The 16,474-nt window shown below is 38.0% G+C and overlaps 1 protein-coding gene across 1 annotated transcript in view; it reads left to right on the top strand.

The window, feature by feature from the left end:
* adarb1b (adenosine deaminase RNA specific B1b) overlaps nt 1–16,474 on the top strand; it is a 346,819-nt gene that overhangs the window by 101,740 nt on the left and 228,605 nt on the right. Inside the window, exon 2 of the mRNA XM_061918461.1 lies at nt 8,158–8,209. The gene's annotated coding sequence lies outside the window, so the exon portion shown is untranslated. The remainder of the gene's footprint in view (nt 1–8,157; nt 8,210–16,474) is intronic.

Below are 16,474 nucleotides of genomic sequence, written 5' to 3'. Positions count from 1 at the left end.
TCAATCCACCGATTTCCACTAATATCATTGTTCTTTATAGTCTCCATTATTAAATGAACAAATTGCAAAAGATTTAGTCACATAGATGTCCAAAATACTGTGTAATTATGCGATTAAAGCAGATGACTTTTAGCTGTGTGTGGTGCAGCGCTAATATTTCTGCGACGTTTTCAACAAGAAACTCGCGGGAAATTTAAAATTGCAATTTAGTAAACTAAAAAGGCCGTATTGGCATGTGTTGCAATGTTAATATTTCATCATTGATACATAAACTAGTGGTCGGTAGTAGTGGGTTTCAGTAGGCCTTTAAGTTATTAAGCATTGGCACAAACATTCATGTCATTTCAAAACAGAAAGTGCAAGATTGTCAGGGACATTTTAAAACAAGCTATGAGTGCACTTTTGTGCATGATGTCACTAAGATGACATATCAAAACAACACTAAATTAAAGTGCACTTTTTGTACAGAACTCCACTACAATAGTTCAAAATAAATAAAGTGCACTTTTGTGCATGATGTCACACAAGATATTTCAATAACTGTAAAATAAAAATGAGCTGTATAATAGGAAATCAAATAGTGTATGTCCTTCGCTATGTTGTAGGTTCCTGCGGACGTTATCTCCTTCTGTTGTTTACTATTTGTTTCATATGGTGACGGACTATTTTAGCTGACGCTAGCTTATGCTGCTATTGTTGACGCACTAAGCAGGCGGATGCTTCTGCTTCGTCTCAAACTTGGTAAAAGTTAATTGTGGATTATAATTAATGCATCTCTCACCTGGTAGTAGACAAACGAGCCCATAAACCAAGAGGCTGGTCGACTTTGACATCCCCTAAATGCCAAAAAAGACAGAAAAAGACCAGAGTTGCGGCAACTTTTTTTCAACCTTTTATTGCGATGGACTCTTCTTCTAAACGGGATTATATGAGCAGTCGGCATCCCAGCCAGAGTGGAAATTGTACTCTTTATGTTTATATTTTATTATGGTTAGTTTGAATGTTTAGCACTTAGCAATGCTGCTGATGCTATAGTGTTTCAATTAAGCTGCATCCGTTTAGCACTCGGGTTCTAAAACGTATTGCTCATTCTCTTTGTGTTTGGGCTTAAAGGCCTACTGAAATTAGATCTTATTCAAACGGGGATAGCAGTCCATTCTATGTGTCATACTTGATCATTTTGCGATATTGCCAGAATTTTGCTGAAAGGATTTAGTAGAGAACATCGACGATAAAGTTTGCAACTTTTGGTGCTGGTAAAAAAGCCTTGCCTGTACCGGAAGTAGCAGACGATATGCGCGTGACGTCACGGGCTGTGGAGCTCCTCACATCTGGACATTGTTTACAATCATGGCGAGAGCGAATCGGACCGAGAAAGCGACAAATTCCCCATTAATTTGAGCGAGGATGAAAGATTTGTGGATGAGGAAAGTGAGAGTGAAGGACTAGAAAAAAAAAGACTATACAATGGGAGCCATTCAGATGTTATTAGACACATTTACTAGGATAATGCAGGGAAATCCATTTTCTGCTTATTGTGTTACTAGTGATTTAGTGAGATTATATGGTCGTACCTGTACAACCTGAAGGTCGGTCTCGCACCTTTCTTCAGCACCAGTCGACGGGTGTTGGCGATGCCCATCTCTGCCCTTCGCAAGGGACCCTCTTCGAAACACGATTTTTCGAAATGATCACTGCATAATACACTGTACTTTGTGTGTGTGGTCCAAGCCAACCGGGTTCGCTTGACCGCTCTGTTCCATAGTGAAGCTCGACTGTCATCTTTCGGGAATGTAAACAATGAAACACCAGCTGTTTTTGTGTTGCTAAAGTCGGCCGCAATACACCCCTTCCCACATACAGCTTTCTTCTTTGACGTCTCCATTATTCATTGAACAAATTGCAAAAGATTCAGCAACACAGATGTCCAGAATACTGTGGAATTATGTGATGAAAACAGACGACTTATAGCTGTGAACAGTGCTGGTCCTCTACAATGCGCGATGTTTTAGCATGATACTTCGGTGCGAAATTTAAAATTGCAATTTAGTAAACTAACCCGGCATGTGTTGCAATGTTAAGATTTCATCATTGATATATATATGTATACTCTAGCCTTTAAATAGACTCCCTTTTTAGACCAGTTGATCTGCCGTTTCTTTTCTTTTTCTTCTATGTCCCACTCTCCCGTGTGGAGGGGGTCCGGTCCGATCCGGTGGCCATGTACTGCTTGCCTGTGTATCGGCTGGGGACATCTCTGCGCTGCTGGTCCGCCTACGCTTGGGATGGTTTCCTGCTGGCTCCGCTGTGAACGGGACTCTCGCTGCTGTGTTGGATCCGCTTTGGACTGGACTCTCGCGACTGTGTTGTATCCATTGTGGATTGAACTTTCACAGTATCATGTTAGATCCGCTCGACATCCATTGCTTTCCTCCTCTCTAAGGTTCTCATAGTCATCATTGTCACTGACGTCCCACTGGGTCATTATTGTCACCAATGTCCCACTGGGTGTGAGTTTTCCCTTGCCCTTATGTGGGCCTACCGAGGATGTCGTGGTGGTTTGTGCAGCCCTTTGAGACACTAGTGATTTAGGGCTATATAAGTAAACATTGATTGATTGATATAAACTATCAGACTGCGTGGTCGGTAGTAGTTAAAAATATAAGGTTCTGGATCATAATTTTCCCCAAAGTAATCGTTGTTTGCTCCCACAAAGTCATTGTTGTTGATGTGGAAGGGATCTGTGGTGACTACTTTTACGTCACAGATCATGTGACTGACTTGCTCATTAACTCAAGATTGCTCGGGAATCTCTGAGATTTATACTATTTTGATCTTTTCTATATATTCGCAACAATTGTAAGTCTTTTAGTGTCATAAATCAGATATTCATGATACAAGCTTCAATATAGAGGCAACTTGTTTTTCCACTACACTGGTACTTTAACAGATATTTTTAATGCTTTCTAAGTGTGTGATGTTTTATTGATATTTTGCTATTGTGATCAGAATAGCAGGTGTGTTTATTTAGCAGATAGCATCTGATTGCTGAACGAATTAGCTTTCATAGCTTACCTGCACATGCAGGACGACAGTTCAAATTACACATCCATCCATTTTCTACCGCTTGTCCCTTTCGGGGGGGGGGCGGGTCTGCTGGAGCCTATCTCAGCTGCATTGGGGCTGTAGGCTGGGTACACCCAGGACTTACATGTATTATATTTAAGTATGTTGCAAGTATTTTTATTTAATCTAAGAAGCTAATCTAAAATTGATGAATAAATCTGAAGAGGTTATCTTTTAATGTGGTTAAGAAGTCCATATTCCAGTTTCAGACTTTAATACTCAACACTATCATACTCCCTCGCTCATAAAAAACCACTAAAAGCGGGAAGGAGGTGTGGAGGTTTGCCCTCTTTTGTGTCCGTTATTATAAAATATGCACATTCAAACCCTCCTATTTCACTCAATTAAATATAAATCATTACATAACCTTTATTTAATGATTGTTTCTTAGATGTTTCATTATTGTTGATATTTTGCTTTTCTCCATTGGAAAACAACACACAATAACCATCCATCCATCCATCCATCCATCCATTTTTTACTGTTTGTCCCTTTTGGGGTCACAGGAGCCTTTAAGGGGCCAAACATACAAAATTAGCACAAGATCAAAGAATTATTACCTTGGCTGCAGTTTTATTGTTAGTTCCAGTAGCTTGCAATTTATCACATATCTACATCAATGACAGCCTTCATTAATTCATGTTTTGGGCTTTTTTTTCTACTTAAGTCTGTATATGTAAAAAAAATAAATACAAATGCGACTTATAAAGAAAGTGTATTGAAGTTAAATAAATAAATGATAAATGGGTTGTACTTGTATAGCACTTTTCTACCTTCAAGGTACTCAAAGCGCTTTGACACTACTTCCACATTTACCCATTCACACACACATTCACACACTGATGGAGGGAGCTGCCATGCAAGGCGCCAACCAGCACCCATCAGGAGCAAGGGTGAAGTGTCTCGCTCAGGACACAACGGACGTGACGAAGTTGGTACAAGGTGGGAATTGAACCAGGGACCCAGGGAACCAGTTTGCATCAATGTAGTGGCTGCTGGTTGCTGTAGTGTATCTTCCTTTTGTGTCAAGACGTTTCCCTCTCGTTTTCGTATGTTTTTTTGGCTTTTGGTCCGGGCCCTTTCCGGACAGCGCAACAAGGGCTGGCACTTTCGGGACTTCTGCGGTGCTTTTTTGTGAACTTTTGGATCTGCCTGGGGGAGCCTTTTGGCCATGGCAATGCTTGCACCGCAGACCAGCTGCTGGCTCTCTGGAGGAGATGCGGAGAAAGAGATGGGGCTGCACTTTTTTTCCCGTTCACAATCATTATGAAAGACATGACCACGGATGGATTTAAAAAATAAAATAAAATCAATTTTAAATATTAAATAAACGTAAATAAAAGTCTGTTTACAGCGGAGCCAATGGAATGTACTCTATTCCGCTCATAAGATCAGATAAATAACCATTCAAAAAGCGCCCACAATATTTTGTGACTTGAATATTAACCAAGTATTAGTGCTATTGTTATTATAGGTGCTAACGCAGAACAAAAAAAACATATTTACAGCGGCGCCGTGCTCACTACCGTGTGCATGTGAGTGGTCTGCTTTTTCCTCACTTCCCTACTCCTTGGAAGTTTATTGTAGTTAATACATCAGGAGTAGGGAACCTCTGGCTCTAGAGCCAGATGTGGCTCTTTTGATGACTGCATCTGGCTCTCAGATAAATATTAGCTGACATTGCTTAACACGATAAGGAATGAAAAATTCCGCTGGTAATCACAGTGTTAAAAATAACGTTCAAACTATAAAACCATCTCATGCATTTTAATCCAACCATCCATTTTCTATATCATCTGTTCAAGAAGTGTATCAATGGTAAGAAGTATTATATTTATTATTGGTTAGCTTTAGAATAACAATGTTATTAAAAAGAATAAGAGACCGATTATACTCAAAAAATGTTGGTCTTACTTAAAAATGCACGCATTAAGTTGTATTCATCCATCCATCCATTCTTCCATTTTCTACTGCTTATTTCCTTTGGGGTCGCGGGGGGCGCTGGTGCCTATCTCAGCTAAAATCGTGCGGAAAGCGGCGTACACCCTGGACAAGTCGCCACCTATATGGCTCTCACGGAAATACATTTTGAAATATCTGGCTTTAAGGGCTCTCTCAGCCTAAAAGGTTCCCGACCCCTGTCATAAATCATGCCTCTCATCTGGAAAGTCGATGGCTGAGGATATAATCCGAAAAGTTGGGAGACTTTGACAGCCATTAGGGACCTGGAACTGGCGAGAACAGCACAACAAGAGCTTGCTCCAACATCATGTTTTATATAACAATATACATTGTAAATTCACACAAAATTTAAGAAAGGGGTCTTGCGGTTGAGAAATCCATATGGCAGTTCCAAGAGTTGTGATTGACCTCTGTGTGAAGGTCATGAATGCAGATGAAGACAATCATGGCAGGTGAAAGTACATGCAGATGACGCCATGGGTGTTTTTTACACCACTGCCTATATGCCCATGTGTATAGAGTGGGACTCCACAATCAACATGGATCTAATTTACAGTATTTCAATGCATTTTCATGTATGGTGCTTAACTATTTGTAGTTGTGTATTTTGGTAGTGATGTGTGAATCGAGACTGAAACATCAATACCGCCGATATCAGATCTTTATGTTTTAACATCGATCCTCAAATCAAATTATCGATACTTTTGACACTTTAGTTCAAGGGTTTCCTTACATTTTCCACTCAGGGCCGCGTACTGAAAAGCCATAGTATGCGGGGTCCGTATTGATATTTTTTGATTTTACCAACATGCTAAAACAGATATTGTTTCAGCCTTGTATTATTGGTGACAAAGTACCGTATTTCCTTGAATTGCCGCAGGGCATATAGTATGCGCCTGCCTTGAATTACTGCCGGGTCAAACTTGCTTCCCAAAATAATTAGCGCTTGCTTAGTATTACTGCCTGGTCAAATTCGTGACACTTCCCCTGTCATCATTTTCAAAATGGAGGAGGCTGATTTCAATAACGGTAATTTGAAATCGCATAAAGGGAAGAAAATTAAGAGCTATTCAGTAGGATTTAAGGTCCAAGCTTACATCACACTCAAATTTTTACTGCATACCTTTGGTAAGTGCCGGAGTGAGAAAAGGTTTTGAAATAATTAGCGCATGCTTACTTTTACCCCATGCCTTTGGTAGGCGCAAGAGTGAGAAGAGGTTTTAAATTAATTAGCGCCCCGGCGGCAATTCAAGGAAATACGGTATATTATTTTGAATTATTATTTCGAAAATGTTATGCTTTTTCCAATTTCATACTGATTTCTTTGCTCTTTTTAAAAATGTTTACTTCTGTTTTTTTCCCGGTGTAAGAATAAAATAAATATTATATTACGATTGTTTAACATATCTACCAGTGTTTATTATGGTTGTTTTAATTTGTTCAATTTAATTTATAAGTTAGTATTTTATTTCTTAATTAACTAACTAAACTTTGTTTGTATTTTAAGTATATTTTATTTGTATGTACTTTCTAATATTGTAGCTCTGGGGTGTCAAAGTCAATAGTATAATACACACATATACATATATTATGTGTGTGTGTGTGTGTATATATATATGCAGCATTATTACTGTTGATGCTGAATGGAGTTAGGGCTCGGAGTCTGACTAGAACTTTCCTGGAATATTGTGAAGATCCAAGAAGAATTAATGACTTGTGTTGGTTCTCAGCTTGGTTCTGCATTGGGTCGTTTTTATGAAATGTCTAAAAATACTAAACAAATATCTATTTTTTTCAAATCCAAGCCAAGACCATGGATGGGTCTGCAAACCGCGGCTCTCGAGCACCATGCAGCTCTTTAGTGCCGCCCTAGTGGCTTTCTGGAGCATTTAAAAAAAAAAAAATCGAAAAAGGTGGGAGAAAAATATATTTTTTTGTTTTATTATGTTTTTTGTTTGAGGACAACATGAAACAACCCTCAATTGTTAAAAAAAGCCCACTGTTTAGTATGTTTTAGTGTACGCTTAAGTGCAGTGACGAGAGTATTTGGTGAACATCGTTTTCTCCTACTAATTTTGGCGGTTCTTGAACCCACCCTAGTGTGGACTGTGACTCCACAGTTTGTTTACATGTAAAATCTTCCACTCCTTCTTTGTCTCATTTTGTCCACCAAACGTTTTATACTGTGAGTGAATGCACAAAGGTGCGCTTTGTTGATGTTATTGACTTGTTGGAGTGTTGATCAGGCATATTTGGTCAGTGCATGACTGCAAACTAATCAATGCTAACATGCTATTGAGGCTAGCTGTATGTCCATATTGCATCATTATGCCTCATTTTTAGGTATATTTGGGCTATGTTTATATCCTTTACTTTCATCCTCTTTGAATATAATTTAGTTTTGCATGTCTGATGACACATTATCTGTATGTAATATTGGCTGTAGTTCAGATAGTTGTTTGTGTGCCATGTTGTTCCAGACCACAGCAAAAAATACCTAGCTCGCCAAAGGTTTGTAGTAAATCCATTAGAAGGAGACAACCTGCTGTTTCCTTTAAATTGGACACACACATCTATACCTTTGGCCATTAAAAGGCACTCATTTCCAGGAGTTATCTCCCCTTCTGAGTAACCTCTGATTTACTAACGGTTTCTAATGTTGTAAAAATGTGTAGAATAAATATTACATTTCAACGTTTTTGTCAACAAAGATTTACTTCAGCCTGCGACACATAGTCATTTTGATAGTCGGCTATTATAGCTAATATAAATACTTCCGTCATGTGTTGCCTTCATTATAAGACTTGTATACGGCTTTTCATTTTTTGCCGCTCCAGACAGATTTGTTTTTTGTATTTTTGGTCCAATATGGCTCTTTCAACATTTTGGGTTGCCAAGTCCTGGACTACACCCTGATTTGCGATGAAAACATATTTCAGCACTTTGTCATTGCCGTATGAACTCAACTGACTGTGTACAATCTGCATAGAACATAGTGACACTTTTATTTAATTTTTATAAAAAATATTATAGCCATGTGTTGAATAAATATTTTCTTATTTCTTACAGGTTGACTGCGAAAGATTGGAAAATCCAACGGCTGTCTCTCTAACTTGCAAGAGTGAGTTTTTAACATTTTATTCTTATGCACCACGCGCCCACTCAATATGACTTACAAATGAAGCAATGGGATAATGAACCGCTCCAGAACCTTGCACGACTTGAGATATTTTTGGGACTGTTGCCATGTCTATGAAAGGACAGAAATGACTAATGAGTACCAAAACAACAAATCTGTAAAGACAGAGAGCACTGCAGGGTTTGTTTGTAGTGTTGTTGCAGATTGTGTGGTTCTCCAACTATCTAGGAATCTATGTCACTGGCGGAATTGGGTAAAAAAACACATTTGCAGTTTTAGTATTGTATTTACATGACATCAAAGGGAACTTCATGAAGCAGATTAAATATTATTTTCATTGTATAAAACAGGGGTCAGCAACCCAAAATGTTGAAAGAGGCATATTGGACCAAAAATACAAAAACAAATCTGTCTGGAGCCGCTAAAAATTAAAAGCCATATTACATACAGATAGTGTCTTGAGATATAAATTGAATTAAGAGGACTTAAAGGAAACTAAATTAGCTCAAATATAGCTACAAATGAGGCATCGTAATGCAATATGTTCATACAGCTAGCCTAAATAGCATGTTAGCATCGATTAGCTTGCAGTCATGCGGTGACCAAATATGTCTGATTAGCACACTCCACATAAGTCAATAACATCAACAAAACTCACCTTTGTGCATTCATGCACAATGTTATAAGTTTGGTGGACGAAATGAGACAGAAAAAGAATTGGCATAAATCACGTCTTAGAAAGTCGGAGAAAGTTATGCATGTAAACAAACTAGGGTGAGTTCAAGGACCGCCAAAATCATTAGGACAAAACGCCGCTCGCCAAATACTTGAATCAGTGAAGCTTGTTTAATATAAACAGTGTGCTCTATAGCAATTAGAGAGGTTTGTGTCATGTTTGTCCTCCTACTGAAACCAAATTAAAACAAAAAATATGTTTTTTGTCCCCCTCATCATTTCCATTTTTCATATATATTTGAAAAAGCTCCAGAGAGCCACTAGGGCGGCGCTAAAGAGCCACGGGTTGCCGACCCCTGGTATAAAAGAATATTTTGTGCGACGTTATTTTTTTCCATACTTGTCCCTCGGTCGAGTTTTGTGCATTCGTAATATTAACTTAAATTTTTAACTTAAAGTCATTTTTGTACAATTTAAAATTCCACCATTTTTCATCATTTAAAATTTATAATACACCAAATTAAATAATCTGTTTTAGAGAAGAAGCTTTCATTTTCAATTAATTTAATTAATAGCTGTAATGAAAAATAAATAGGAAGGGAATTTTTATGGCCCCATTTGTCACAGGTACACATAAAATGTGTTTTGTGGCAATTCTAACTTTGGCTACGACAGTTGCTATGTAGAGTGGTGCTTTCCATCATTTCCAGCAGACTGCATTGCACAATAATTAACCCCCTTTTCCTCTACCCAGGAATTGGGTGATATGAATCCCTTTCCTACTGCACTAACACTATTTTCATGATCTATGATTCCTCAGTCGTGTGAGGCATATACTGTTATACAGGATTATGGAATTATCAATGGGAATTCCATTGAATTTCAATTTTACTTCCTTCGATTAATATTTGAAGTGCGATTTTCTTTCCTGTTTGCAACCTCCATTCAAATGTATGGTATTGAAATGGAATACAGGTAACATTTCCAATTTATTTTGGAATATTGCCCAAGCCTTGCTCAAGAGTACTGACTCACATCTCCTTCTTGACTGCACTTGAATGTATAATATATGTAGAATATATTTATATTATTCATATATTATATATTATATATATTATCTATGTCATTTATTATTATTATTGTTTATTGTGAGCGAACTGTAGTGCTGAATTCCCCCCATTGATCAATAAAGTACTTTCTATTCTATTCTATTCTATTCTATTCTATTCTATTCTAACAACCTTTTGTGCACAGTGGGACTCGTATGGATTCCACTCAATGTGTGCAGGAGTAGGGCAGTCACGTCGTATTTTGCTAGCAAACAAACATCATGAAAATAACCACGGTTTATAAATCCAAAACGTGGCTCCAGGTCCAGTGTCTTCAGCCATCCCGAGCCATCATTTCCATGAGAAAATTGCAGATCTCTTGGGCCCTAAGGTCATCTCTGCCTAGCTTTTTGCACTTTTCGTACGGAGCATCGTTGGCAACGGTTAATTGCTTTTCTTTACGGCTGGCTTTGGTTAGCTTTTCTAGCGGCGCAGGCGTCTTCATGGGTTTTCGAGGCACATTGGGGACAATGTTTCGTTTTACCGGTCAAGTTTGATGTGGTTTGATTGATTGATACTTTTATTAGTAGATTGCACAGTTCAGTTCATATTCCGTACAATTGACCACTAAATGGTAACACCCGAATAAGTTTTTCAACTTGTTTAAGTCGAGGTCCACGTTAATCAATTCATGGTTTGAGTTAGGGCTGGCCGATATGGCCTTTTGTTAATATCTCGATATTTTTAGGCCATGTCACGATACACAATATATATCTCGATATTTTGCCTTAGCCTTGAATGAACACTTGATGCATGTAATCACAGCAGTATGATGATTCTATGTGTCTACATTAAAACATTCCTCTTCATACTGCATTGATATATGTTAATTTTAAACTTTCATGCTGAGAGGGATACCACAATTAAATCAATTTACCAAAACTGTATTTATTTAACAGTTATTAAGCAGTGGCACAAACATTCATGTCATTTCAAAACAGTGACATTATTTTGACAAAATAGAATGAGAAATGACACAATAAGTTACTGCATACATCAGCAGACTGATTAGGAGTCTTTGTTTGCTTACTTACTACTAAAAGGCAAGTTGTCTGGTATGTTCACTGATTTATTTAAGGACAAAAATGTTCTTCGATTGCAATAATAAACATATGTTTAATCTACTGTAAGATTTGTTGTTAAAATAAAGTCAATAATGTCATTTTTTGTGGTCCCCCTTATTTAGAATTGTATCGTAATACATTTTGGTACCCGTGCTAAAATATTGGTATCGGCATAACCCTACAATGTTATCATATTTATTGGTGTGACATCATAATTTCTAAAATCGGCCCGACAATTGTCAGTGTGATTTACAAACCCCGTTTCCATATGAGTTGGGAAATTGTGTTAGATGTAAATATAAACGGAATACAATGATTTGCAAAACCTTTTCAACCCATATTCAGTTGAATATGCTACAAAGACAACATATTTGATGTTCGAACTGATAAACATTTTTTTTTGCAAATCATTAACTTTAGAATTTGCCAGCAACACGTGACAAAGAAGTTGGGAAAGGTGCAATAAATACTGATAAAGTTGGGGAATGCTCATCACACACTTATATTTAACATCCCACAGGTGTGCAGGCTGATTAGGAACAGTTGGGTGCCATGATTGGGTATAAAAGCAACTTCCATGAAATGCTAAGTAATTCACAGACAAGGATGGGGTGAGGGTCACCACTTTGTAAGCAAATTATCAAACAGTTTTGGAACAACAATTCTCAATGAGCTATTGCAAGGAATTTAGGGATTTTACCATCTACGGTCCGTAAAATAATCCAAAAGTTCAGAGAATCTGGAGAAATCACTGCACGTAAGCGATGATATTACGAACTTTTGATCCCTCAGGCGGGACTGCATCAAAAACCGACATCAGTGTGTAAAGGATATCACCACATGGGCTCAGGAATACTTCATAAAACCACTGTCAGTAACTACAGTTGGTCGCTACATCTGTAAGTGCAAGTTAAAACTACTATGCAAAGCCAAACCCATTAATCAACAATATCCTGAGATGGACTGATGCAAAGTGGAAAGGTGTTCTGTGGTCTGACGAGTCCACATTTCAAATTATCTTTGGAAACAGAGGACGTGGTGTCCTCCAGAACAAAGAGGAAAATAACCATTCGGATTGTTAAAGGCGCAAAGTTCAAAAGCCAGCATCTGTGATGGTATGGGGGCGTATTAGTGCCCAAGACGATGGTAACTTATACATCTCTGAAGGCACCATTAATGCTGAAAGGTCCATACAGGTTTTGGAGCAACATATGTTGGTATCCAAGCAATGTTATCACGGACGCCCCTGCTTATTTCAGCACGGCAAGTGTTACAACAGCGTGGCTTCGTAAAAAAAGAGTGCGGGTACTTTCCTGGCCCGCCAGCAGTCCAGACCTGTCTCCCAGCAAAGACCCCGGACTGTTGAACGACTGAAGCTCTACATAAAACAAGAATGGGAAAGAATTCCACTTTCAAAGCTTCAACAATTATTTTTTTCAGTTCCCAAACGTTTATTGAGTGTTGTTAAAAGAAAAGGTGATGTAACAGTGGTGAACATGTCCTTTCCCTACTACTTTGGCACGTGTTACAGCCATGAAATTCTAAGTTAATTATTATTTGCCAATAAAAATAAAGTTTATGAGTTTGAACATGAAATATCTTGTCTTTGTAGTGCATTCAATTGAATATAGGTTGAAAAGGATTTGCAAATCATTGTATTCCGTTTATATTTACATCTAACACAATTTTCCAACTCATATGGTAACAGGGTTTGTAACACCTAATTAACTCACTCACCTATGACATAGTGTAGTTATTATTACAGTAAAAAATGTGGGCTCCTCGTTAAAAGGCTTTCTTTCACCTCCTGTTGCCAATGTGTTTTTCCCACCTTTTTTTTATTCCCCTTCCATATCTCTGCTTCGGCAAGGTTATTTTTAGAACGGCTAAAATATCAAGGGACCCTTCAGACTTCCCCATTCCTTTGCTTTGTTACTCATTTGAATCCCAAAAACCTCTACTCTACTCTGTCAGGATGGATAATTACACACCATGGGAATCCATTTATCCACTTACTGTATGTAATCATGTCGCCATTCTTTCCGCTTGCTTTTGACTCATTTATTTTAGCTATTTGAGGCTGGTATTTAATAGATGTTTAAATGCCCACCCACCACATTCTCCACAGTCTTGCAACCTGTAAAAACACCTTTTCAGCGTGTTGCTCTGGTTCAGCTTTTTAAAAACCGCCAGAATACAATGATCTTTATGTCGTGATAGTGCCATCAGGGTCTTTCAACACGGAATTTAGATCTAAGTGCAGGCATCAAGTCTTGTCTTGATCGGCATTCAGTAATGAGGGGAACAATGCTCAGTGTGACTCATTTGACTGTGGAATTGTGACATGCTGTGGGATACTGTTGGTAAGCTGGTTGTCACTTTATCCCAACATAAACGGCAAAATAACCTCAATTATCCTCATGTTTATCAAGGCAGTATCTTCATTGGGTTCCTTAACAGATGTGTCATCCCTCTATTACAGGGGTGTCCAAAATTTTTGACTTGGGGTCCGCATTGGGACTTAAAAATTTGGCATGCAAAGTAACTATATATATGTATGTATGTATGTATGTATGTATGTATTTATATATGTATGTATATATATATATATATATGTATAATATATATGTATGTATGTGTATATATATATGTATATATATACATCTATATATATGTATGTATGTGTATATATATATATATATATTTTTTTTTTTAAACGCCGCTGTACGGAGTTCTACACGTACGTAGGGAGAAGTACTGAGCGCCAATAAATCTTAAAGACACTGCCTTTGCGTGCCAGCTCAATCACATGATATCTACGGCTTTTCACACACATAAATGAATGCAGCGCATACTTGCTCAACAGCCATACAGGTCCCACCGAGGGTGGCCGTATAAACAACTTTAACACTGTTACAAATATGCGCCACACTGTGAACCCACAACAAACAAGACTGACAAACACATTTCGTAACACAACAGAACAAATAACCAGAACCCCTTGCAGCACTAACTCTTCCGGGACGCTACAATAGACCACCCCCAGCCCTGCCCACTTCAACCTCCTCATGCCTTCTCAGGGAGAGCATGTCCCAAATTCCAAGCTGCTGTTTTAGGCATGTTAAAAAAAAGAATTTACTTTGTGACTTCAATAATAAATATGTCAGGGCCATGTTGTCATTTTTTGCCAAAACTTGAGTTGATTTATTTTGGAAAACCTTGTTAAATTTTTTCAATGCATCCAGCGGGGCATCACAACAAAATTAGGCATAATAATGTGTTGATATCAGAATCGTTAATTAAGAATTGGACAATATCGGACATATCTATTTTTTATACTTGCAAATTTTGCTTCTAACTAGAGATAAAACATTTTTAATTGCAGAAAATAGTTTTTATACTTGCGAAAAAAAATCTCAGCAAATAATTTTAAAAATGTTGCAAATCGTGTATATTAAATGAAGAAAATAATTCATTTTACTTGCTAATCATTGGACGTGAGTAAAAACATTTTTGTGTGTTTGCAGAGTTTTGGCAGTGATTTCACTCCATACTTTACCTACTATATTTTGTTTTGTGCAAGGTTTTATTTTTCATATTTTTAACATTTATTTACTCAGGAAAGTCCCATTGAGACTAAGAACGTCTGTATGGGGCAATGGCATCTGCATGCTGGGTTTGAGCCAGCCTGGGGGTGAAAAGAGGTCTAAGGAGGTGTTGAAAATGTAGATTACATCAGTCCGTACTCCAGCTGTTTTGTTCATGCCATTTAAATACCTGACTTGTGTTATCCTGCCTCATTGTTATTCTGCTAACTTTACAGTACTTTATTAAATACTATAATCCATCCATCCATCCATTTTTCTACCGCTTATTCCCTTTGGGGTTGCTTGGACACAATCGGGCGGAAGGCGCTTACACCCTGGACAAGTTGCCAAACTACTATAATATCCGAGCTATATAACACATCATTAGCCGCACCCATCCCAATTTTGAATGTATTTTTATTATGTACTAGGGCTGTCAAAGTTAACGCGATAACGAGTTAACTATAATTCCCTTTAACGCCTTAAATTCTTTTGACGCGTCCTGTCCGACCCTTGATCCATTCTGTAGCGTTTGAAAATGTATCTGCGTTCAGTTACTGTTGAGACACAAGTGGGAAAAAAATAGCGACCACAAATGGACAAGAAAAGGAGTACATTATGGAAAGCTCATGTCCAAAGTAATGGTAATTAGTTCTCCCGACATGACCAAACTATTTTAATCCGTCATTACTTGAGCAAACGTGTTCTGAGAGAGGTGGAGCTTCACTTTTGTGTTTAGATTAAATTTTAGGCCACCGATAAGATGAAATGTAGATTGTTACTATAACTGGTTCAGTAAAATTGGTTACGAGCTCAGCAGATAATTAAGACAATAAGCAGAAAGTCAAGAGGCACTTTTTATTCTGTCTGTAAAAACAAGTAAAACCACCGCTTCTTAAAGGGGAGCATTATCACCAAACCTATAAAAGCGTCAATATATACCTTGATGTTTCAGAAAAAAGACCATATGTTCTTTTAACCGATTTCCAAACTCTAAAAGGGTAAATTTGGCGATTTAAACGCCTTTCAATTGTTCGCTCTTCGGAGCAATGACCTTTCACCCGTGACGTCACAACATGAAGCAATCCGCCATTTTCTCAAACACATTACACACACCAAGTCAAATCAGCTCTGTTATTTTCCGTTTTTTCGACTGTTTTCCGTACCTTGGAGACATCATGCCTCGCCGGTGTGTTGTCGGAGGGTGTAACAACATGATCAGGGACGGATTCAAGTTGACTTACGTGGAGTGTGCTAATCAGACATATTTGGTCACGGCATGACTGCAAGCTAATCGATGCTAACATGCAATTTTGGCTAGCTCTATGTACATATTGCATCATTATGCCTCATTCGTAGCTATATTTGCATCCAGCCTTTCCCTCCACCCACATTTAATGCCAAACAAACACATACCAATCGTTGGTTAGAAGGCGATCGCTGAATTCGTCCGCGCTTCCTCTCGTGCCGCAGTCTGTCGCGATATGGCTCAAAAGCTTCTGTTTCTTCTTTAATTTCATTTTCGGTACGTGCCTCCACACTCCAACCATCTGTTTCAATACATGCGTAATCTGTTGAAACGCTTACGGCGCTGAAATCAGAGTCTGAATCCGAGCTACTATCGCTATACCATTCTGTGCTATCCGCCATGTTTTTTTCTGTGTGGATATAAGTACGGTTAAATCAGCAGTGTTTCCCACAGGTCAGGCAAGAAGAACGCGGAGTTGGAATATAATTACAACACTTTATGTACATATTTATATACATATTTATATAATATGTAACTACACGCTCCATTCACAGACAGAGTCC

Source organism: Nerophis ophidion, linkage group LG13 (genome assembly GCF_033978795.1).
Source record: "Nerophis ophidion isolate RoL-2023_Sa linkage group LG13, RoL_Noph_v1.0, whole genome shotgun sequence".
NCBI classification, from domain to species: Eukaryota; Metazoa; Chordata; class Actinopteri; order Syngnathiformes; family Syngnathidae; genus Nerophis; species Nerophis ophidion.
This window is presented reverse-complemented; position numbering and strand designations above follow the sequence as displayed.